Consider the following 27,346-nt stretch of genomic DNA (forward strand, 5'->3'; position numbering starts at 1 on the left):
GGGTTTGAAGACAGAAGGTTCACCCGATCTATATTGCTCACCTTCTGTATAACTTCTTCAATTTTGATCTGGTCATACCCTCGTGCTATAAAGTTCTCCTTCAGTGTATTCGCTTGTGTTATGAAATCACTGAAGATGCTACAGTTTCTCCTTAACCTAAGGAACTGAGAGTAAGGGACTCCTTCAATCCATTTTGGATGGTGACAACTTGATGTTGGAATGAAGTTATTTGCATCGACTTCTTTAAAGAAAGTCGATGTTTCAATCTTTTTCCCTACTGTACTTTCTAATTTCAAGTCCAAATAATCTATCAAATTCACATTTGTCTTAAATGTGAATTTTAGGTTGAAAGGATTAACTTGGAGATATTCTATGAATTGCATTACACTTCCTTCATCTCCTTTCCATATAAAAATCAAATCGTCTATGTACCTTCGGTACAGTTTAATATGTTCTTTCTCATATTTAGATCCATATATGAAAGAATCCTCCCATACCCCCATCAGCAGGTTAGCATACGATGGGGCAAATTTAGTCCCCATCGCAGTTCCCTGCTGCTGGAGGTAATGGGAGTCTTCAAACCTAAAATAATTATGTTTTAATATGAAATTTATACTCTCCAAAATAAACTCAATCTCTACTTCTGATTTTTCTGAATCAGCCGCTAGGAAAGATCGCACTGCTTCAACACCTTTCGTATGGGGTATGGAGGAGTACAAGGCCTGTACATCAATTGTAAGCCATCTTTCCTCAGTGCCCCACACATATCCCTCTAATGTCTGTAACAGGCTGGTAGAGTCTCTCAAATAGGAGGGTAAGGTTTTCACATAAGATTGGAGTTTTAAATCAACTCCATACTGTATGCTGGGCGCCGGGATCACGAGCGCCGGCATACCGTAGTACACATATATATATATATATATATATATATATACTTGCAAAGCAGTCGGCACTCCCAGGCTATTAAATCAGCTTGCTCCGTGCCAGTTCAAAAAATCATCATGTAAGCCTGTTTAAAATACATCTTTTTCACTGCATGTGACCGTCTCCAGTGCCGTTCTTTTTCTGGACTTATATATATATATATATATATATATACAGTATAATCCCAGGGTCGGTATGCTGACCACTGGGATCCTGGCAGCCGGCAACACATCCCCAACCCATATGTTAAAAAATATATTTATGCATGAAAGTGTGTCGGCACTCAATTCCACAGCTCTCCAATGTTGTCCATGTTTCCACAGCTCTCTCACGTGTTGCTCATTGAATAAAAACATATAAACCGGCTGACTTGTTTATATATACATTTACACATACAGTATAACTTACATATAAATAGCATACACGTACAATGAATACACATACAATACATATATACATAGTATATATATATATATATATACTGTATATATACAAATACAGTAGAAAAGGCAGCTGGGAGGGAGGGAGGGGGTTACAGAAGAGGCTGCTACATCCATGGGGATAAGGATATAAGGAACATGTAGGCTTTGGGGAGAAAAGGGAGGGGGAGGGGCCAGGCTTATTACAGTGATTACTCTGTGCAGTGCTATACACATACAGTACATAGTATGCGACACACTGACACTACACTTACCATTTGTTCTGTGTAGTGTTGAACTGTTCAGCCTGCAATTTCATCACAATGAAGCCTCCTGTCTGGGAATGGTGTGGGGGTGTCTGTGCTCCGATTGGCTGGCTGACTGCGAGTGATGTGTCACTCTGCCAATCGGAGCACAGCAGACACTGCTGGGGAGTTCCTGCCCTGAGCAGGAATCTCCTCAGCGTTACAACAGCAGGCAATCCACCATGTACACTACACAGCAGCTGAAGTAGTGAAGTGACTGCTCACTGCTGTATAAAGCTTCTCCCTGCCCGGTCACCAGCTGACCCTGCGTTAGCCACGCCCCCCAATGATAGTGGGAGGGGTTACAGAGCAGGGGAGTACACGGGGATTTACCACCCATCTGCACAGTCCGAGTCTGAGGTAAGCAGTAACTTCAGACGGCCGAGGGGGCGGGGATTCGGACGGGTCTGGGGGCAGACTTTCAGGTGGATTCATTCCGGGAATCGGGGGAGACCCGGCAGAGTTACAGATAGGCCTTCGGGTTGGGGTCCTGTGGGCCTATTTTCAATGGGAGGCCTGGAGCTGCAGCTCCATCCGCCCCATTGTTAATCCGGCCCTGCCGGCACCCGTTCTCTTCATAGGAGGAGGCGGTGCTTGGAGAAGATTATCTCCAAGCACCACCTCTGGGAGACTCAGCGGTGACGTCACTGACCCGGCAATATGCCGGGTCAGCCCGCTAATGTGAAAGGGTCATTCCCGGGAATGTGTCCCGGCAAATATACCGGGACACATTCCCGGGAATGAACTTTCCTGCGAGTGTAAAAGGGGTATTATTTACATTACACCACACAGCAGTCTCTTATTTGCATTACACCACACAGCAGTCTCTTATTTACATTACACAACACAGCAGTCTCTTATTTGCATTACACCACACAGCAGTCTCTTATTTACATTACACCACACAGCAGTCATTTATTCACTTTACACCACACAGCAGTCTCTAATTCACATTACACCACACAGCAGTCTCTTATTTCTATTACACCACAAGCAGTCTCTAATTCACATTACACCACACAGCAGTCTCTTATTTGCATTACACCACACATCAGTCTTTTATTTGCATTACACCACACATCAGTCTTTTATTTACATTACACCACACAGCAGTCTCTTATTCACATTACACCACACAGCAGTCTCTTATTTGCATTACACCACACATCAGTCTCTTATTTACATTACACCACACAGCAGTCATTTATTCACTTTACACCACACAGCAGTCTCTTATTCACATTACACCACATTACACCACACAGCAGTCTCTTATTTCTCTTACACCACGAGCAGTCTCTTATACCCCTTTTACACTCGCAGAAAAATCCCGGGATATTGCACGTGAACGCGCATCATCCCGGGATTTTTCTCAGTGTGAATGGGTACAGGGACAATTTCCCGGGACGAGCATCCCGGGATTTCATCCCAGGTCTCGACCAGGGTTGAACCCGGGACCGTCCCGGGAAGCAGGCAGTGTAAACGGGTATACCGGGTCAAGGCGACCCGGCACCCGTTCTCTTCATAGGAGGAGGCGGTGCTTGGAGAAGATTATCTCCAAGCACCGCCTCTGGGAGACTCAGCGGTGACGTCACTGACCCGGCAATATGCCGGGTCAGCCCGCTAATGTGAAAGGGTCATTCCCGGGAATGTGTCCCCGCAAATATACCGGGACACATTCCCGGGAATGAACTTTCCTGCGAGTGTAAAAGGGGTATTATTTACATTACACCACACAGCAGTCTCTTATTTGCATTACACCACACAGCAGTCTCTTATTTACATTACACAACACAGCAGTCATTTATTCACTTTACACCACACAGCAGTCTCTTATTCACATTACACCACACAGCAGTCTCTTATTTACATTACACCACACAGCAGTCTCTTATTCACATTACACCACACATCAGCCTTTTATTTGCATTACACCACACAGCAGTCATTTATTCACTTTACACCAAACATCAGTCTCTTATTCACATTACACCACACAGCAGTCTCTTATTCGCATTACACCACACAGCCGTCTCTTATTTGCATGACACCACACAGCAGTCTCTTATTTACATTACACCACACAGCAGTCATTTATTCACTTTATACCACACAGCAGTCTCGGGTGGTCTTCAGTTTGCCGGCTGTCGGGATCCCAGCGCACAGAATACCGGCGTCGGAATCCCGAAAGCCGGCATACCGACACTTTATCTCCCTCTTGGGGGTCCACGACCCCCCTGGAGGGAGAATAAATAGCGCGGCGCGCATATCATGCCACCTTACCTGCAGCGTGTCGAGCGCAGCAAGCCCACAAAGGGCTCATTTGCGCTCGCCACACTGTCGGTATGCCGGCGATCGGGATTCTGGCGCCGGTATGCTGGTCGCCGGGAGCCCGGCCACCGGCATACAATACTACACCCAGCAGTCTCTTATTTACATTATACCACACAGCAGTCTCTTATTGACATTACACCACACAGCAGTCTCTTATTCACATTACACCACATATCAGTCTCTTATTTGCATTACACCACACAGCAGTCTCTTATTTACATTACACCACATATCAGTCATTTATTCACTTTACACCACATATCAGTCATTTATTCACTTTACACCACACAGCAGTCTCTTATTCAGATTATACCACACAACAGTCATTTATTCACTTTATACCACACAGCAGTCTCTTATTCACATTATACCACAGTCATTTATTCACTTTACACCACACAGCAGTCTCTTATTTGCATTACACCACACAGCAGTCTCTTATTTACATTACACCACACAGCAGTCTCTTGTTCACATTACACCACACAGCAGTCATTTATTCACTTTACACCACACAGCAGTCTCTAATTCACATTACACCACACAGCAGTCTCTTATTCACATTACACCACACAGCAGTCTCTTATTCACATTACACCACACAGCAGTCTCTTATTCACATTACACCACACAGCAGTTTCTTATTCACATTGCACCACACAGCAGTCTCTTATTTACATTACACCACACAGCAGTCTCTTATTTGCATTACACAACACAGCAGTCTCTTCTTTACATTATACCACACAGTAGTCTCTTATTTGCATTACACCACACAGCAGTCTTTTATTTACATTACACCCCACAGCAGTCATTAATTCACTTTACACCACACAGCAGTCTCTTATTCACATTACACCACACAGCAGTCTCTTATTTACGTTACACCACACAGCAGTCTCTTATTCACATTACACCACACATCAGTCTTTTATTTGTATTACACCACACAGCAGTCTCTTATATACATTACACCACACAGCAATCATTTATTCACTTTACACCACACAGCACTCTCTTATTCACATTACATCACACAGCATTCTCTTATTTACATTACACTACACAGCAGTCTCTTATTCGCATTACACCACACAGCAGTCTCTTATTTACATTATACCACACAGCAGTCTCTTATTTACATTACACCACACAGCAGTCTCTTATTTACATTAAACCACACAGCAGTCTCTTATTTACATTACACCACACAGCAGTCTCTTATTTACATTAAACCACACAGCAGTCTCTTATTTACATTACACCACACAGCAGTCTCTTATTTACATTACACCACACAGCAGTCTCTTATTTACATTACACCACACAGCAGTCTCTTATTTGCATTACACCACAAATGAATAAATAACAAGCTTGCTTATTTACATTAATATTGAGCATTGTGCCATTGTCCACTTACTGTACATTAAAAAACTCTTAAAAGTCATTATATTACTACTTTTGGATTTCACACACAAGGTAATATTTTACACAGCGTTGCATTTGAACTTCATCCTCCAGCACTAGAAAGAAACTCCAGCTATCTATGTTATCCTGGGATCAAGTCTGGATCCCGGTGATCAGGATCCTGGCAGTCTAAATACTGACGCCGGAATCCTGTCACTACTCAGAATACTGGCATCCCGAATAGGGTCACAAGCCCTGCGCTGGGATTCCGACCCCCTGAGATCCCAAACAAGCGTGTCCTGGACTGATTGAGAGGTAAGCCGAAGGGGCGGGGGGTGGGTTTAGGTTTAGGCTACGGGGGGGGGGGGGGGGTAGGCTGCAGGAATAAGGGGTGGGTTTAGGCTCTGGGGAGGGGGGAGGTTAGCTTTAGGCACCACTGGGAAGGGTTAGGGTAGGCGGCGAGGGAGGGTAGGTAGGTTTATGCTGCTACAAGGAAGGGTTAGGGGGCCATTGGGGGAAGGTAAGTATACTTACCTTCCCCTGTCTGGGTTCTCAACATCGGGATGCCGCGGTATTACGACCGCCAGAATCCCGAACGCCAGCATATCAATCCCAACCCGTCATCCTTATAGAGACCTTGCACTACACCTTAATTGAATTACAAAATACATGTAATGAGAGTGCAATGGTTCCCTGTAGACATTATTTAAAATAAATAATAACAATATGTAGACAATTTCCAGTATAAATCGAGAATATTTGATGCATTCGGGGGCATCCTGCAACAGAGATCAAGCATGTAAGTTAAACCCTGTGGGAATGGCATCCTGGTAACCTGCCAACTATAGTACCCACCCCAGGGTGAGGGTGGCCCAGTACTGCCTCCATACATAAATCCATACAGACTAGTGCACGGTGTGGTGTGACCATAAGATCACGCCACTAACCCTTCTATGGCTATTATATGTGTATGGCAGGAGCTCATGTGCTGCGTTACGAGGACATATACATACCATTATTCCTGTCCGGCGGCTGATAGAGCAGGATGGAGGCGCGTCAGCGGGTGAGGTAGTGAAACAAACGAATAACGGCGCAAAGGTGCTGCAGGGACCACCTCCTGGCCAGGGATTGGTCAGCCATCACTCATGGGCCCACTGTGATTGGACAGAGAGTGAAACCGAGGCAAGAGATTCTGCGGCTTTGCAGATGAGGGGAAGCCAGGGGGGGAAGTGCAAGGCTGAAAGAACAGGACGCGTGGGACTAACTGGAAAGAACTGCTATGTGATTCTACCTTGGCTGGCGCCCCTGGCGAATGCCATCCTGGACAATAGGTAGATACGCCCCTGTATACAAGTACAAATACTAATCATGACAGTTGCAGCATTTTACATTTAATCAGTATGCGGCACAGGTTTCCGTTTGCAGATAACTCTCTCTGCACATGTTACATTTGCCCAACCTGCAGTACAACATGGTTTTGCCCATTAGTGTGCTTTTTTGGTTTGCTAACAAACCTGAATATCCCCCTGAGTCATGGAATAGAGCAGGGGTGGGGAACCTCAGGCCCTTGGGCCGTATAAGGCCCGCAGAGCCACTTGATCCGGCCCGGCCAGGCTCACCTAACCGAGGGAGATGCCGGGCGCCCGCTGACATTTTGTTACTAGCGGGCGCCCGGCTTCTTCCCCTCAGCAGCAGCCGGAGGCAGGAGCTCCGGCTTCCAGCTCTGGCAGTGTGCCTGTGCGGCTGTGCGGTGCTATGGAAGAGATGTCATGACATCTCTCCCATAGTTCTGAGAAGTGGGAGGCCAGGCAAAGGGCAACGGTCCGGAAGCAGGAGCAGGGCTGGTGAGTATTGTGTTTTTTTTCCCTTTTAATGTGTGTGTGTAAGCGGCGCTACTAGGGGGCATATCTAATTGGCCATATTTAATGGGGCATAACAACTGACTGGGGGCATATCTAATGGGGCATAACAACTGACTGGGGGAATATCTAATGGGGCATAACAACTGACTGGGGGAATATCTAATGGGGCATAACAAGTGACTGGGGGCATATGTAATGGGGCATAACAACTGACTGGGGGTATATCTACTTGGGGCATAACTACTGACTGGGGGCATATCTACTGGGGCATAACTACTGGGGGCATATCTACTGGGGGGCAGGCTAATTTTTAAGTTGACAATTTTTGTATGGCCCCTGAAGGATTTTATGAATATCTAAATGGCCCTTGGCAGAAAAAAGGTTCCCCACCCCTGGAATAGAGTGATGCAAGTAAATAAAAAAATTATGAATACACCAAAAGGAAATGTATAAATAAATGCAATTTACTAAGTGTTTTTTTGTTATTCAGAGTTCCTTGTGAGGACAGAGCAATCACGGGGGCGATAACATGACCCCGTTTCCATTCTGACATTCTGTATCCTTGGTGTTTAAATATTTGGGCCGTATGACATCTGTGGATGTTACAGCTTCGACAGGAAAATGACTTGTGAAACTTGGCTGTTACATGTGTCAAAAAATGCTTTTTAAATTGGAGAGTGCGGCTTTACAAATGCAAAGTGTTCCAGAATACAAAAGCCTTGAAAAAAACGTGGTAAATATTATTGTTATAGTTCAGGTTGTGCGACCTTTCCAACATCCTACACAAAAATGATCACGTGAGGCACAGTTCTGTGAATTTTCTTGTGGATATTGGTCAACATTATAATCCATATAAAAAAAACAAAAAAACAATAAGACAGTGCATAGAAAAGTTGTACTCACAGCTCACAATCAAAAGCGTATCAGCAAAGTCTAAAATATACCTGTTGCCGCAAAATAAGATAAAAACAGACTCTTTAATACTGGTTATGTTTAACGCTGAGTGAAGTTGAAAAGTAAATTCATGCAAACGTAATTTGGCTTCTGAAGAGGTCATTGCACTTACTGTAGGTGCAAAAGGCCCTTATTCAGGTTTGTTAGCAAACCAAAAAAGCAAGCAACTGGGCAAAACCATGGGGGTCATTCTGACCTGATTGCACGCTGCCGTTCATCGCACCGCAGCGATCAGGTCAGAAGTGCGCAGGCACCAGTGCCACAGTGCGCTGGCGCATGGCTGACAGCTGTTGGCTGTCATTGCCTAGCGATCGCCTCTGCCTGACAGGCAGAGGCGGTCGCTGGGGGGAGGGGGTGGCACGGCGGCATTTGGCCGCTGTTTTGTGGGCGTGGTCCGGCCAACGCAGGCGTGGCCAGACCGTGCGGGGGCGGGCCGCAGCGGCTGTGTGACGTCACGTGCAGCCGCTGCGACCTGGGCAGCGATGAGTAGCTCCCGGCCACCTACTCCTGAAGTGTAAAACCATCGCTGCTGTGCGATGCTTTTGTACTTATGTAGGGGAAAGGGAAGGGGGGGGGCCTGAGATACAGGGCGGACTAGCCCTGTGCCGGGCATCCCTCCACATGTCAGTGTGCCTGATCGTAGCCTTGCAAAATTTTGCAGGGCTACGATCAGGTCTGAATCAGGCCCCAAGTGCACTGCAGGTGGGGCAGATGTAACGTGCAGAGAAAGTTAGATTTGGGTGGAGTGTGTTCAAACTGAAATCTAAATTGCAGTGTAAAAATAAAGCAGCCAGTATTTACCCTGGACAGAAACAATATAACCCACAGAAATGTAACTCTCTCTGCACATGTTACATCTGCCCCACACGCAGTGCACATTATTTTGCCCATTAGAGAACAAATTTGCTGCTGCGATATGGTCTGAATTAGGCCCTATGCTCAGTACTTTGAGCATGCACTGGATGAGTATTGTACATGTGCAGTAAGAGCCCTACGTTGTTGGATGCACTATGGCTGCAGATTGTCAGTGTCCTGTAAAGGGGGACTCTTCTGCGTGGCGAAGGCGTGCGCTCCTGAAAAAAGGGTGACATCAGGTAATTCCCACGTGGTTTTGCGGGAATGCAGCGATCGCGAGCCATGCCCCAAAAAATGCACGAAAAATATGTATCACATCCACATAAAAATGCAGATTTTCATAAATACAGTATGCCCTGTATTGGCGTTTCTATAATTGGTGCAATGTATATAGAATGGGTGCATTCTATAATGGGTGCAATGGGTGCAACCCATCCAAATCTAACTCTGGGGGTAATTCAGACTGCATCGCTGTAGCGGCAGTGATCGCAATCTGAATTACTTTGTGGAGTGCGCATGCGCAGCGGCCGCACTGCGCGTGTGCACCCCGGGAGCCCAGTGATTGATAGGCAGAGGTGGTTGCAGGGCGGAAGGGGGTTAGAATGCCATTGGCAGGGCACAGTCCGGACAAAGGAGGCATGTCCAGACTGTTGGGTCAAGTTGAGTTCGGGTGGGTTCAGTACAGTACTAAGCAGGACTGTCCAGTGAGTTTTTTGTTATTGAGCCCCTGCCCTAGTGGAGCTTACCACTCTACAGTCAAAATTAATTTCATACTATCAGTAGGACTGTGGGAAGAAGCAATGCTAACCTCTGTGCCCACAAAACATCTTCCTGGCTGTAAGACACCATGAGGCTCCATACTAGGCCTTATTCAGTAACTGTTTGTGCCTCACAGGAACTCCTGGCCCATCTAGTGCTGCAGTGCAATGGAAAGCTGATGCAATGCAAGATCACCGAAACTCTGTTCTTCTAACAACGCAAGGTCTTGCAATAATACTACGCTGCAGGAAAAGAACCCTGTACAACAAATGTGCATCTTGTAAATAAATAATCCCAAAATGTGGAACATTAATAATAAATCAAAATTAAGGTTGACTAATTAGAGCCATTCATTTGAGTGAGTCCCTAACATGAAACAATTGAGAAGAACCTCTCTCTAATGCTCCGGCAGAAAATCTCTCTTTTACCTCTTCAGCAGTTGCACTAGATTATGATTCTGTCTCTTCTGAGTCTGACTGACTTTGGCCACAAATGTGGTCTCATTGGAAAACACTTAATCAAAATTGCAATTTCCATTTCCACCTTTGCTGCTATATGTTTTCACAAATCTGTTTGTGATGTTGAAGCTTGTTTCATATTCTGCTCTAGGCTTTAATTTAAACCTAGGATCAAGTACAGCAGCACCCCTGGAATTATACGGCAGCACCCCTGGATTTATACAGCATAGATAGCACACCTGGAGAATTACACAGCACAGCAGACAGGCAACAGCACCCCTTGACTTATACGGCAGTGGGGCAGCACCCTTGGACTGATAGGGCAGAGGGGCAGCACCCCATATAGGGCAGCACCCCTGGAATTATGTGGCAAATAAAAGATGTGTGAGATGGAATTGTCCTTGGGCCCTCCCACCCACCCTTATGTTGTATAAATAGGACACGCACGCTTTAACAAACCAATCATTTCAGCGACAGGGTCTGCCAAATGACTGTGGCTGAAATGATTGGTTTGTTTGGGCCCCCACCAATAAAGAAGCAATTAATCTCTCCTTGTACAAACTGGCTCTACAGAGGCAAGATGTCATCCTCATCCTCAGACTCCCCCTTCCCCCTTTAGTGTTTACATCCTTATCCTCACTGAGAAATTATAGTCAAACAAACCACATCATTTAGGTGTCAGTGGACTGCTTACGGTATTACCTAAAGTTTCTGAATTTGACAATTACTTATGATGAATGTGCTGCAGGTAACATATAAGGGAGGCTGTTCCTAGGTGGTTAATGTCCTTAACCCCACTTATTATGGATTGACAAAGGAAACATATGGCTTAACACCTGTTGTCCGGATTTGTGGAGAAATAATTCAACACCGAAGAGGTGGATTTTTTGGTATTTTGCCCAGGCATAACAATGGGCTTTTTCATCCCATGGCCAACAACTGTCTCCACTGGTGCCTTATTCAAACAAACCACATCACCATAACAATCCTTATCGTCAACTTCCTCCTCAGCGCCAGCTACACCAATATCCTCCTCATCCTGGACTGGAGGTGCTCCTCACAGCACTTGCAGAGGGCGTGCAAATGGTGGTAGGAACCTCCTCTTCCCATACAGTGTTCTGAAGGTCAGGCCTAGACATCGTAACTGCGGACACACTTGGACTCTCCTTGGCGATTTGTGATATCTCTGAACGCACAGTTATTTTTTCCTGTGCTTAAATAATCTTTTTTTTTTTTTTAAATTGAGAGGGAGACGGTCTTCCATCTTCATGAGAAGCTGAACCACCAGTCATGAACACAGGCCAAGGCCTTAGCCTTTCCTTGCCACTTTGTGTTGTGAATAGCATATTGTCAATTTTAAGTGTCTTATAAGATCATTTCTTTTTTTCTTTGGTTCTTAATTTTTGCTTCTTGGATTTTACATGCCCTCTAAGACATTGGGCATTGGCCTTAGCAGACAACATTGATGGAATTGCATCGTCAATGTCATGACTGGTGGCAGCAGCAGCTTCAGCACTAGTACTAGGAACTGGAAGTGGTTCCTGATCTTTCACTATTTTATCCTCCAAATTTTTGTTCTCCATTTCATAGGACAGCACCCCTTTATTATTACCGCAAACAGAACAGTACCCCCTTATTTTCACTGCACCCCAGAATTTTTACAGCATACAGGACAGCACCAGCACCCCTGTATTTTCACAACACCCCTGTAATTATACAGCATACAAGACAGGGCCAGCAACCCTTTACACAGAACAGTGCCCCGTTACATTCACAGCACCCCTGAATTTTTACAGCGTACAAGACAGGGCCAGTGTACGTTTAATTTCACTGAATCCCTGCATTTTTACAGCATACAAGACAGGGCCAGTGTACATTTAATTTCACTGCACCCCTGAATTTTTACAGCATACAAGATAGGGCCAGCACCCCTGTATTTTCACAGAATACAGGATGACAGTGCCCCTGTACAGCACAGTGACAGCCAGGACAGCAACACCCATGTACAGCTGCAGTACCCCTAACAGCACATGAAACACCAGTGACAGCCAGGACCACACCCCTAACAGCACAGGGACACTACAGTGACAGGACAGCACCCCAGAGTGAAAATGGCGGTGACGTGCGGCTCTTTATATGAAATCCAAAACCTGCGAGAATCCAACAGCAGGATGATGATGTTTTGCCTCATTTTGGCATCGAGTATGGCGGGAAGTCCCGAGCTGGACTCAGATTCAGGCTCGGAGCGTGATGTTCGGGGTGGTTCGTTTCTCTGAGAACCGAACCTGCTCATCTCTAATTTATAATATGTTGTTTGTATTTTTCATATACTTTATATAGTCAAATCTCTGGTTTAAACGTTAGTATGGCAGAAAAGGCTCTGCCTCACCCCACCGCACGCCACTGCTAGAGACAGGCCCTCTTGATTTCTATCAGCTGACACTCTGGGCTCTAATTGCAAGCTGCTCTAACTCTATCAGCCAATCAGGGCAGAGGGTGCCCTATTTAAGGCTGCTCTGGAGTACAGACCACAACATCTTCCCTCTTGTGACCTGCTGCAGGTTCCCAGCCACTACTCTGTGGAGTATGCCGGTTCCTAGTCTCTTCCTGTCACTATTCCTTAAGGTGCATACACACTTGTCGATAAAATGAATGACGTTGCTCATTTTCACCCTTCTGAGCGACGTTGTTCACTTTCTCGGCAAGTGTGTATGCCGGCGATGACAACCGATGCCCGGCACCCTCGATGTTGGTGGTGCATGCATGCTCAATTTAAACCGTTGTTTAAGAGCTGCATGGGGAGGGGGAAACACTAGAGCGACGTTGTCTAGTGTATATGAACCTTAACTCTTGTCATTAAGAATATGTGGCCCTGATTCAGACTAAACGCAATGGTTTGCATACATGTCTGATGGTGGGGCAATTGCGCATGTGAAGGACCCATTCTGCGCATGCACAGAACAAGTTTTGAGTCCTGGCATGCAGGGCACCCTAAGCCCCAGTCTGATTGACCGGTTGAGAGCATTTGAGGGCAGTGAACGGAGAGCAACTGGTTCTGATCCCTTTTCTACCGATACAGATTTACTAGCCTCGGCTGCGGATCTGATATGGCCATACTGAATAACCTGAAGGCTACTCAGATGACCGATGGTCCCGTAGTGTAATCTCAGTCTCAAGTCTCACAGTCCGTAGTCCCATTTTTTCTGTAATAGCCTTGGTGGCCATTTTGGTACAGGGAATGAAGCTTCCCTGGAGGTGTAGCAACATGGAGTCTGCGCAATGACATTCTTCTGTTTGTTTTATTTTATGTTTTTAGCATTCAAAAAGCAATGCATACAGTATATGTGTATGTAATCTTCCCCATTCAGAGCTGTAGTTTGATCTAACACTCAGAATGTAACCAAATTTGTTGGGGTGACTGAAATTTTTAGAAGACTAAATGGGAATCAGGATTCTGTGCAGTATAATGTGAAAGCACCATGGAAATGGAGAGACAGATAAATAATTAAATAACAAGACTAAACTGTAATGCACAATTACCTTTACTGTGTTACACGAATGATAACACAGCAATAAAACATTAATATCAATTTTGTTTAGAACAGTAATTGTGAACATTAGTTCTCACATTGGCCCTCATTCCGAGTTGATCGCTCGTTATTTTTCATCGCATCGCAGTGAAATTTCGCTTAGTGCGCATGCGCAATAGTCGCACTGCGACTGCGCCAAGTAACTTTGCTATGAAGATAGGATTTTTACTCACGGCTTTTTCTTCGCTCCGGCGATCGTAGTGTGATTGACAGGAAATGGGTGTTACTGGGCGGAAACACGGCGTTTTAGGGGCGTGTGGATGAAAACGCTACCGTTTCCGGAAAAAACGCAGGAGTGGCCGGAGAAACGGGGGAGTGTCTGAGCGAACGCTGGGTGTGTTTCTGACGTCAATCCAGGAACGACAAGCACTGAACTGATCGCACAGGCAGAGTAAGTGTGGAGCTACTCTAAAACTGCTAAGTAGTTTGTGATCGCAATAATGCGAATACATCGGTCGCAATTTTAGGATGCTAAGATACACTCCCAGTAGGCGTAGGCTTAGCGTGTGTAACTCTGCTAAATTCGCCTTGCGACCGATCAACTCGGAATGAGGGCCATTATACGGCGTCTTATTCCCCCTTTTCGTTATAAATAATTTTCTTTCACAAACTCCTGCTTCCCTTCCCTGTGCCTAGCGCAGAATAGTGATCACCTCCCCCTTTTCTGCTGCTGCCCCTTCCCGGAACACAGTAATTGCTGCATACAGGACAGGGAGGTGTGTATAGCTACAGTACACTCTACCTGTTGGTGATCGGGACAGTGCAATCCCAGTCCAAAACCGACACTTCTCCTGTACATACCAGCATTAATAATGCCAGTATCTACCTAGAAATGCAATTAAAATTGCAAAGGACAGTTCTCTGATAAGAGTCGTCCTTTGCGATAGAAGGACTCCCCGGTTTAGGACCTGGAGTCCTTCTGCGCATTTGCAGCATGACGAGCACCACCGGGGAGGGTGCAGGGAGGGTTCTAGGGCTGCCCGAAAGTGAGTGACTTCCTACAGAAAGCCAGCTCTCTGCTAACTGCAAAACCGGTGGGAGGAAACAACTCCCAATGGGACCAGCTGTAGTGTCTGTGACTGGCAGGTAGAACTTCCAATAGGGCCGGGGCCAAGGAACTTTTTTACCTTTTACCCCAAAATATATTTACATACGCCGACGTTACCCCTTTAATTTGAAAGGAAGGAAATCATATATTATTGTGCATATATACTGGTTATCACTGTTTATATGGCATTTATATATATAAAATTATTTTTTTATTATTATTTTCGCCAATTATTTTTTGGCAATGAATGGGTCAATTAACACTTTCTCCCCAAAACACCAGAATGAATGTAAGAAAGATAGATGAGGGGGGAAGGGGGGGGACACACGACTTTTAGAAGACAGGTGGTCACATCCTCACCTCAGTAATGTCAGTGTTATGTGGGCCACTGTCTGATGATCCTGCGGTACTCCGTCAGCGGTCAGCCACAGAACACTTCAAGTTCTGTGTGTGGGATGGCAGGCTGCGGACGGGAGGACAGGACAGCACAGGATGGGCGGGCGTGAGGGAGCGCGATGCGAAGTCAGCACGTCACACCCCGCGGCCAGGAACACTGCACAGGGCGTCCGGGAGCACAGCGCATGGCGGGCAGGAGGGAGCGCAGTGTGACGTCAGCACGTCACATCGCGAGCCGGCCTGTGCTGGATGGGGCTGTGTCTCGGCAGCGCGACCATCCATTACCCCCAGGAATTTCATTATTACCCCATTTGGGGTAATTTACCCCTGTTCCCTGACCACTGCAATAGGGAGTCACACTGCCAGTCACAGTGAAGCCAGTGCAGTCACGGACTGCATCTGGCTTCACTGACACTGAGCTGAGGTGGTGGCCATTTTCCTGGGGGTTTGCAGTCCTGCAGCCCATAGGCAGGGCAGTAGAAAGGCAGGCTGGGCCCAGGTACTATTTAGGAGGGGTGGCCTATCAACAGGAGGTGTGGCCATGCACCCTTAGAAAAAACACAGAATAAATTGTACGTTAAATGCCTCCCTGGTCACACTGAAGCGTGTGCTGGGTTGAGGAGAATAGCTGCAGCTGCTGCTGCCAGGTATGTGTGTGTGGGGGGGGGGGGGGGGGGGTTGACCTGGGCCCCCACTGGTCACCTCCATCAGACCTGGGCCCGGGTAAATCCCGCCATCAAATCTGGGCCCGGGTAATTAATACCCCCCCATCTCGGCTGCACTGCCCATAGGTAAAATCCGCCACTGGTTGGGAGGTATGTCATTGTGCATAGCCTGCAGTAATTAGGAGCTGCGCCAACCGGCCACTCACAGATGGGTGCCAGATGTGCTCATTCTTTATACCCATGATATGTTATATAACAACAGGCGCACTTCTGCAAACAGGCTTTTGTCATTTCATAAAGGCACTTGGAGAACGCTTGCGCTGCGCCTCGGGTTCATGAATGATTCTTTTTATCTGCTAATCCTAAAAATGAGAGCTCCGTACAGCAGACAGTTAATCACAAATTATTTGCAACCTTAATAACAGAAAGAGAGCTTCATTGAAATGCAGATCTCCAGCAGGCAGTGCGGTCTTTAATTGTTGTGTAAGAATTCATGTGTATTCAGAACTGTGACCTTGAGATTCCCTCGCAGTAAATTATTTTCCTTTCTGCATGGTGACTATTTTTCACTCCACTGTACAATATACGCCTGCATATATATGATTATCGTTATGCATAAGTAATGTCAGAGGGTTCTATCAAGGATTGCCTAAGTAGTAGGAGTGAGTTCTAGAATGTGCTGAAGATGAAACTAATTCCAGCTGGGGGTGGATGGCGCAGTAAGACCCTCGGAAGCAGTTCGGAAACACAAGAAAAAATGAGACTGGAAAGCAAAAACAAAACAAAAAGTTTGCATCAGATGAAATAGCACCAAGTACTTGTTGAGGAATCTTTTATATATTTATATTAATATCTGGGGTGCCAATTACTGAAAAGGGGACTCTTCAATAATAGTATATATATATATATATATATATATATATATATATATATTAGTGATGTGCACCGGAAATTTTTAGCGTTTTGTGTGTTGGTTTTGGGTTCGGTTCCGCGGCCGTGTTTTGGATTCAGACGCTTTTTGGCAAAACCTCACCGAAATTTTTTTGTCGGATTCGGGTGTGTTTTGGATTCGGGTGTTTTTTTCAAAAAACCCTAAAAAACAGCTTAAATCATAGAATTTGGGGGTCATTTTGATCCCATAGTATTATTAACCTCAATAACCATAATTTCCACTCATTTCCAGTCTATTCTGAACACCTCACACCTCACAATATTATTTTTAGTCCTAAAATTTGCACCGAGGTCGCTGAATGGCTAAGCTAAGCGACACAAGTGGCCGACACAAACACCTGGCCCATCTAGGAGTGGCACTGCAGTGTCAGGCAGGATGGCCCTTCAAAAAAATTGTCCCCAAACAGCACATGATGCACAGAAAAAAAGAGGCGCACCAAGGTGGCTGTGTGACTAAGCTAAGCGACACAAGTGGCCGAAACAAACACCTGGCCCATCTAGGAGTGGCACTGCAGTGTCAGGCAGGATGGCCCTTCAAAAAAATACTCCCCAAACAGCACATGATGCAAAGAAAAAAAGAGGCGCACCAAGGTGGCTGTGTGACTAAGCTAAGCGACACAAGTGGCCGACACAAACACCTGGCCCATCTAGGAGTGGCACTGCAGTGTCAGGCAGGATGGCCCTTCAAAAAAATACTCCCCAAACAGCACATGATGCAAAGAAAAAAAGAGGCGCACCAAGGTGGCTGTGTGACTAAGCTTAGCGACACAAGTGGCCAACACAAACACCTAGCCCATCTACGAGTGACGACACAGAGGTAGGTACACAGCAGTGGCCTACCGTACTGCTATATATAGTATACTGGTGGACACTGTCAGCAAACTGCAAAACTGTCTAAAATGCACCACAGGTATAGAATGTAGATGGATAGTATACTTAATGGATGACGAGTGACGACACAGAGGTAGGTACACAGCAGTGGCCTACCGTACTGCTATATATAGTATACTGGTGGACACTGTCAGCAAACTGCAAAACTGTCTAAAATGCACCACAGGTATACAATGCAGATGGATAGTATACTTAATGGATGACGAGTGACGACACAGAGGTAGGTACACAGCAGTGGCCTACCGTACTGCTATATATAGTACACTGGTGGACACTGTCAGCAAACTGCAAAACTGTCTAAAATGCACCACAGGTATACAATGCAGATGGATAGTATACTTAATGGATGACGAGTGACGACACAGAGGTAGGTACACAGCAGTGGCCTACCGTACTGCTATATATAGTATACTGGTGGACACTGTCAGCAAACTGCAAAACTGTCTAAAATGCACCACAGGTATAGAATGTAGATGGATAGTATACTTAATGGATGACGAGTGACGACACAGAGGTAGGTACACAGCAGTGGCCTACCGTACTGCTATATATAGTATACTGGTGGACACTGTCAGCAAACTGCAAAACAGTCTAAAATGCACCATAGGTATAGAATGTAGATGGATAGTATACTTAATGGATGACGAGTGACGACACAGAGGTAGGTACACAGCAGTGGCCTACCGTACTGCTATATATAGTATACTGGTGGACACTGTCAGCAAACTGCAAAACTGTCTAAAATGCACCACAGGTATACAATGTAGATAGATAGTATACTTAATGGATGACGAGTGACGACACAGAGGTAGGTACACAGCAGTGGCCTACCGTACTGCTATATATAGTATACTGGTGGACACTGTCAGCAAACTGCCAAACTGTCTAAAATGCACCACAGGTATACAATGCAGATGGATAGTATACTTAATGGATGACGAGTGACGACACAGAGGTAGGTACACAGCAGTGGCCTACCGTACTGCTATATATAGTATACTGGTGGACACTGTCAGCAAACTGCAAAACTGTCTAAAATGCACAACAGGTATAGAATGTAGATGGATAGTATACTTAATGGATGACGAGTGATGACACAGAGGTAGGCACACAGCAGTGGCCTACCGTACTGCTATATATAGTACACTGGTGGACACTGTCAGCAAACTGCAAAACTGTCTAAAATGCACCACAGGTATAGAATGTAGATGGATAGTATACTTAATGGATGACGAGTGACGACACAGAGGTAGGTACACAGCAGTGGCCTACCGTACTGCTATATATAGTATACTGGTGGACACTGTCAGCAAACTGCAAAACTGTCTAAAATGCACCACAGGTATAGAATGTAGATGGATAGTATACTTAATGGATGACGAGTGACGACACAGAGGTAGGTACACAGCAGTGGCATACCGTACTGCTATATATAGTATACTGGTGGACACTGTCAGCAAACTGCAAAACTGTCTAAAATGCACCACAGGTATACAATGCAGATGGATAGTATACTTAATGGATGACGAGTGACGACACAGAGGTAGGTACACAGCAGTGGCCTACCGTACTGCTATATATAGTATACTGGTGGACACTGTCAGCAAACTGCAAAACTGTCTAAAATGCACCACAGGTATAGAATGTAGATGGATAGAATACTCAATGGATGACGAGTGACGACACAGAGGTAGGTACACAGCAGTGGCCTACCGTACTCTGCTATATATAGTATACTGGTGGACACTGTCATCAAACTGCAAAACTGTCTAAAATGCACCACAGGTATAGAATGTAGATGGATAGTATACTTAATGGATGAGGAGTGATGACACAGAGGTAGGTACACAGCAGTGGCCTACCGTACTGCTATATATAGTATACTGGTGGACACTGTCAGCAAACTGCAAAACTATCTAAAATGCACCACAGGTATAGAATGTAGATGGATAGTATACTTAATGGATGACGAGTGACGACACAGAGGTAGGTACACAGCAGTGGCCTACCGTACTGCTATATATAGTATACTGGTGGACACTGTCAGCAAACTGCAAAACTGTCTAAAATGCACCACAGGTATAGAATGTAGATGGATAGTATACTTAATGGATGAGGAGTGATGACACAGAGGTAGGTACACAGCAGTGGCCTACCGTACTGCTATATATAGTATACTGGTGGACACTGTCAGCAAACTGCAAAACTGTCTAAAATGCACCACAGGTATAGAATGTAGATGGATAGTATACTTAATGGATGAGGAGTGATGACACAGAGGTAGGTACACAGCAGTGGCCTACCGTACTGCTATATATAGTATACTGGTGGACACTGTCAGCAAACTGCAAAACTGTCTAAAATGCACCACAGGTATACAATGTAGATGGATAGTATACTTAATGGATGACGAGTGACGACACAGAGGTAGGTACACAGCAGTGGCCTACCGTACTGCTATATATAGTATACTGGTGGACACTGTCAGCAAACTGCAAAACTGTCTAAAATGCACCACAAGTATACAATGTAGATGGATAGTATACTTAATGGATGACGAGTGACGACACAGAGGTAGGTACACAGCAGTGGCCTACCGTACTGCTATATATAGTATACTGGTGGACACTGTCAGCAAACTGCAAAACTGTCTAAAATGCACCACAGGTATAGAATGTAGATGGATAGTATACTTAATGGATGACGAGTGACGACACAGAGATAGGTACACAGCAGTGGCCTACCGTACTGCTATATATAGTACACTGGTGGACACTGTCAGCAAACTGCAAAACTGTCTAAAATGCACCACAGGTATAGAATGTAGATGGATAGTATACTTAATGGATGACGAGTGATGACACAGAGGTAGGTACACAGCAGTGGCCTACCGTACTGCTATATATAGTATACTGGTGGACACTGTCAGCAAACTGCAAAACTGTCTAAAATGCACCACAGGTATACAATGCAGATGGATAGTATACTTAATGGATGACGAGTGATGACACAGAGGTAGGTACACAGCAGTGGCCTACCGTACTGCTATATATAGTATACTGGTGGACACTGTCAGCAAACTGCAAAACTGTCTAAAATGCACCACAGGTATAGAATGTAGATGGATAGTATACTTAATGGATGACGAGTGACGACACAGAGGTAGGTACACAGCAGTGGCCTACCGTACTGTTATATATAGTATACTGGTGGACACTGTCAGCAAACTGCAAAACTGTCTAAAATGCACCACAGGTATAGAATGTAGATGGATTTTATACTTAATGGATGACGAGTGACGACACAGAGGTAGGTACACAGCAGTGGCCTACCGTACTGCTATATATAGTATACTGGTGGACACTGTCAGCAAACTGCAAAACTGTCTAAAATGCACCACAGATATAGAATGTAGATGGATAGTATACTTAATGGATGATGAGTGACGACACAGAGGTAGGTACACAGCAGTGGCCTACCGTACTGCTATATATAGTAAACTGGTGGACACTGTCATCAAACTGCAAAACTGTATAAAATGCACCACAGGTATAGAATGTAGATGGATAGTATACTTAATGGATGACGAGTGACGACACAGAGGTAGGTACACAGCAGTGGCCTACCGTACTGCTATATATAGTATACTGGTGGACACTGTCAGCAAACTGCAAAACTGTCTAAAATGCACCACAGGTATAGAATGTAGATGGATAGTATACTTAATGGATGACGAGTGACGACACAGAGGTACAGTAGGTACACAGCAGTGGCCTACCGTACTGCTATATATAGTATACTGGTGGACACTGTCAGCAAACTGCAAAACTGTCTAAAATGCACCACAGGTATAGAATGTAGATGGATAGTATACTTAATGGATGACGAGTGACGACACAGAGGTAGGTACAGCAGTGCACTCTGCACTGTACTACTCCTATATAATATTAATTATACTGGTGATCCCCAGTCCCCACAATAAAGCAGCACACTGTGAGCACAGATATGGAGTGTTTTTCAGGCAGACAACGTATACTGGTGGTCACTGTCAGCAAAACTCTGCACTGTACTCCTGCTATAGCTGCTCCCCAGTCCCCACAATTAAGCAGTGTGAGCACTCAGCACAGATATATCATGCAGCACACTGAGCACAGATATGGTATGGAGCGTTTTTTTCAGGCAGAGAACGGATAAAAAAACTGGTGGTCACTTATCAGCAAAACTCTGCACTGTACTCCTAACAGCTGCTCCCCAGTCCTCCCCACAAATAAGAAATAAAGTAAACCAATCAACTTCTACAATAAACGGAGAGGACGCCAGCCACGTCCTCTCCCTATCATCTCCAATGCACGAGTGAAAATGGCGGCGACGCGCTGCTGCTATATAGAATCCGAATCTCGCGAGAATCCGACAGCGGGATGATGACGTTCGAGCGCGCTCGGGTTAGCCGAGCAAGGCGGGAAGGTTCTAACCTGCCTCGGACCCGTGTGGAAAAGGTGAAGTTCGGGGGGGTTCGGTTTCGGAGAAACCGAACCCGCTCATCACTAATATATATATATATATATATATATATATATTATAATATACACAATGACAAAAAGAGGCGGCACTCAGAGTCTTGGAAACAGTGTCAAACTTGTATTAGGTGCGATCTACGTTTCGGGGACCAACTCCCCTTCGTCAGGATAACTGCACAAGTGGTACAAACAAACTTATATAACAGTGAACTTACCCCCATGTCAGAATCCCCACGCCCGTTCTCCTCTGGCCACGCCACTCAGGCTTCCGGCAGGCGTCACTGCTCACTCCGGCGAAACCGGAAGTGACGTCGCGGCTCCCTCCTGTGTGACCATGGAGACGCTAAACAATAACAAAAGCAAGTGTATGAACATCGTGTCTGGCAATAAGACTGTAGCATAAACAGCAATACAGATAAAGTGCATCCACATAACGTGGCAATACATTAATCGTGTTAAATGATTTAGAATTAATTAAAAAAATATATCTAGTCAATCTAGATGATCTTTACAATTATTTAAAACAGACGGTGTCCCTATTTCCAAGTGGACACCTACATGTGCATAGTGGATTAAAACTCAGTGAATGTAAAAAACAGCATTACGGTGCGTCTAGATCATTCTGTGCCACTTAAGAACTTCCAATTATAATATACATATATGCAGTTCTCATACATATGAATTATTCAATTATGATTCCAAAGTCAGTTCAAACATGGAGTTCACAGCTCTTATCATCTAATACCCCTTTCACTTCGCACAAATAACCCGGTATCGACACAGCATATTGCCGTGTTGACATGGGTCAGTGTGCGATGTGAAAGCACTTTGCCCGAATTAGCGGGTCGCCTGACCCGGTAATTCAACCCGGTATAAAAGAAGGGTTATTACCGGGTTGAATACTGGGTCAGGCGCAGTGTGAATGGGAGCCGCTTCGATGCGACACGGCTCCCATTCACAGCATAGGGAGAAGCGGCGCAGGAGATGAGCTCATCTCCCAATGCCGCCTCCACCCCCCGCCCCTGCTGCTGCTTTGCCCCCCACTGCTATGGCAACCGACCCGGTATATTGCCAGGTCGGAAAGCCAACATAGCAGAGCAAATGCCGGATCCCACCCGGTAAGGAGACGTTTCTCTTCCCGGGTGGGATCCGGAATTTGCGATCTGAAAGCGGTATAATTGATTATTTAAAGGGAAAATCAAATCATACAGAATAAGATGTACACAGTAGTGACATATATACTAATAATATTTATATTTATGCTTCCTTAATTATAGAACATAAAAAACAACATGAAACAATTTAACAAACGTAGACGATTTCTAAAATAAATTGTATACAGGTTGAGTATCCCTTATCCAAAATGCTTGGGACCAGAAGTGTTTTGGATATCTGATTTTTCCGTATTTTGGAATAATTGCATAATACCATAATGAGATATCATGGTGATGGGACCTAAGTTTAAGCATATAATGCGTTTATGTTTCATATACACCTTATACACACAGCCTGAAGGTAATTTTAACCAATATTTTTAATAACTTTTTTGTATTAAACAAAGTTTGTGTACATTGAGCCATCAGAAAACAAAGGTTTCACTATCTCACTCAAAAAAATCCGTATTTCGGAATGTTTGGATATGGGATACTCAACCTGTACTTGCAACGTAGAGATGTGCGGCGGACACTTTTCGTGTTTTGGTTTTGGATCTGGATCCCCGCTCGTGTTTTGGATCTGGATTGGTTTTGCCAAAACCACCCTTTCGGGTTTTGGTTTTGGATCTGGATTTAAAACAAAACAAAACATAAAAACAGCTAAAATCACAGAATTTGGGGGTAATTTTGATTCTACGGTATTATTAACCTCAATAACATTAATTTCCACTCATTTCCAGTCTATTCTGAACACCTCACAATATTGTTTTTAGGCCAAAAGGTTGCACCGAGGCAGCTGGATGGCTAAGCTAAGCAACACAAGTGGGCGGCACAAACACCTGGCCCATCTAGGAGTGGCACTGCAGTGGTAGACGGGATGGCACTTTTAAAAACTAGGCCCCAAAAAGCACATCATGCAAAAAAAGAAAAGAAAAGAAATGCAAGATGGAATTGTCCTTGGCACTCCCACGCACCCTTATGTTGTATAAACAGGACATGCACACTTTAACAAACCCATCATTTCAGCCACACGGTCTTCCACTTGACTGTGACTGAAATGATTGGTTTGTTTGGGCCGCCACCAAAAAATACGCAAATTAATACCCCCACCAAAAAAGAAGCAATTAATCTCTCCTTGCACAAACTGGCTCTACAGAGGCAAGATGTCGCCCTCATCCTCATCTTCTGAATCCTCACTCCTTTCAGTGTCTACATCCTCATCCTCACAGAGTATTCATTCGTCCCCACTGGAATCCACCATCACAGGTCCCTGTGTACTTTCTGGAGGCAATTGCTGGTAAAGGTCTTCCTGGAGGAATTTATAATTCATTTTAATGAACATCATACTCTCCACATTTTGTGGACGTAACCTCCTACGCTGATCGCTGACAAGGTTACCGGCTGCACTAAACACTCTTTCGGAGTACACACTGGAGGGAGGGCAACTTAGGTAAAATAAAGCCAGTTTGTGCAAGGGCCTCCAAATTGCCTCTTTTTCCTGCCAGTATACATACGGACTGTCTGACATGCCTACTTGGATGCTGTCACCAATATAATCCTCCACAATTCTTTCAATGGTGACAGAATCATATGCAGTGACAGTAGACATGTCAGTAATAGTTGGCAGCTGTTTCAGTCCGGACCAGATGTCAACACTTGCTCCTGGCATCCCTGCATCACCACCAGTAGGTGGGCTAGGACATTTTATTATTTTCATTGCAGCCCCAGTTGCGGGAGAAAATGAAGGAGGAGCTGTTGATGGGTCATGTTCTGCTGGAGTTAACAATTTTCTCAGCAGCAGGTCTTTACACCTCTGCAGACTTGTGGAAACAGATACACAACGTAGGCTTTAAACCTAGGATCGAGCACGGTGGCAAAATGTAGTGCTCTGATTTCAACAGATTGACCACCCTTGAATCCTGGCAAAGCAAATGAAGGGCTCCATCCACAAGTCCCACATACTTAACGGAATCTCTCCTTTTTTGCTCCTCCTTCAATTTCTACAGCTGCTTCTGTAAAAGCCTGATGAGGGGAATGACCTGACTCAAGCTGGCAATGTCTGAACTGACTTCACATGTGGCAAGTTTGAAGGGTTGGAGAACCTTGCAAAACACAGAAATCATTCTTCACTGCGCTTGAATCAGGTGCATTCCCCATCCTGTGCCTATATCATAGGTGGATGTATAGGCTTGAATCGCATATTGCTGCTCCTCCATCCTCTGAAGCATATAGAGTGTTGAATTCCACCTCGTTACCACCTCTTGCTTTAGGTGATGGCAAGGCAGGTTCAGGAGGGTTTTCTGGTGCTCCAATCTTCGACACGCAGTCGCTGAATGTCGAAAGTATCCCGCAATTTTTAGGGCCACTGACTGCATCTCCTGCACGCCCCTGTCATTTTTCCAAAAATTCTGCACTACCAAATTAATTGTCTGTGCAAAACATGGGACGTGCTGGAATTTGGCCAGATGTAATGCACGCACAATATTGGTGGCGTTGTCAGATATCACAAATCCCCAGGAGAGTCTAAGTGGGGTAAGCCATTGTACGATGATGTCCCTTCAGTTTCCGTAAGAGGTTGTCATTGGTGTGCCTCTTATGGAAACCGGTGATACACAGCGTAGCCTGCCTAGGAATGTGTTGGTGTTTGTGAGATGCTGCTGCTGGTGCCGATGCTGTTTTTGCTGCAGAAGGAAAACATCTACCCAGTGGGCTGTCACAATCATATAGTTCTTAGTTTGCCTGTTCCACTTGTCCATATGTCCGTGGTTAAGTGGACACTGGGTGCAACTGCATTTTTCAGGACACTGAGGACACTTTTCTTAATGTCCCTGTATAGTCCGGGAATCTCTTTCCTGGTGAAGTGGAATCTAGATAGGATTTGGTATCTGGGACACAGTATGTCCGTCAACTGTCTAAATCCCTCAGCAGCGGCAGCAGCAGTAGGTGTACCACTCAAGGATCCTTCAGAGGAATCCTGATTAGAAAAGGACTCATCAGTTATTCCAGGGACATGGCCTGCAGGACTACTTAGGTTCCTGACTGAGGAGGAAATTGAAGTTGAGGGAGTTGGTGGTGTGGCTACCAGGAGCTTGGGTACAACAGGAAGAAGGGATTTAGGTGTCAGTGGACTGCTTACGCTCTTACCCAAAGTTTCTGAACTTGACAGTATAAGGGAGGATGTTCCTAGGTGGTTAACGTCCTTAGGTGGTAGGAGCCTCCTCTTTCCATAGTCTTGGGAAGGTCAGGTCTAGACATCGCAACCGCGGACCCACTTAGACTCTCCCTGGGGATCTGTGATATCTCGGAATGCACAGTTGTTTTTCCTGTGCTTTAACAAGCTTAATTTTTTTATTTTTCAAGAGGGAAGAGGGCTTCCATCATCATGAGAAGCTGAAAAACCAGTTATGAACATAGGCCAAGGCCTTAGCCTTTCCTTGCCACTTTGTGTCATGAATGGCATTTTGCCAATGTTACGTTTCTCATCAGATAATTTCTTTTTTTCCTGATTATTCATTTTTTCATTATTTGGATTTTACATGCCCTCTATAACATTGGGCATCAGCCTTAACATTGATGGAATTGCATCGTCAATGTCATGACTGGTGGCAGCAGCAGCTTCAGCACTAATACTAGGAACTTGAAGTGGTTCCTGATCTTCTACTATTTTTTCCTCCAAATTTTTGTTTTCCATTTCACAGGACTGTACCACTTTATTATTACATCACAGTAAACCTTTATTTTCACGGCATTCCTGTATTTTTACAGCATACCGTACTAGTGTACTTTTATTTTAACAACAGCACCACTGTATTTTTAGCGCATACAGGGCCAGTGTACTTTTATTTTAACAACAGCAC

The sequence above is a fragment of the Pseudophryne corroboree genome, chromosome 1, assembly GCF_028390025.1.
Source record: "Pseudophryne corroboree isolate aPseCor3 chromosome 1, aPseCor3.hap2, whole genome shotgun sequence".
NCBI lineage: Eukaryota > Metazoa > Chordata > Amphibia > Anura > Myobatrachidae > Pseudophryne > Pseudophryne corroboree.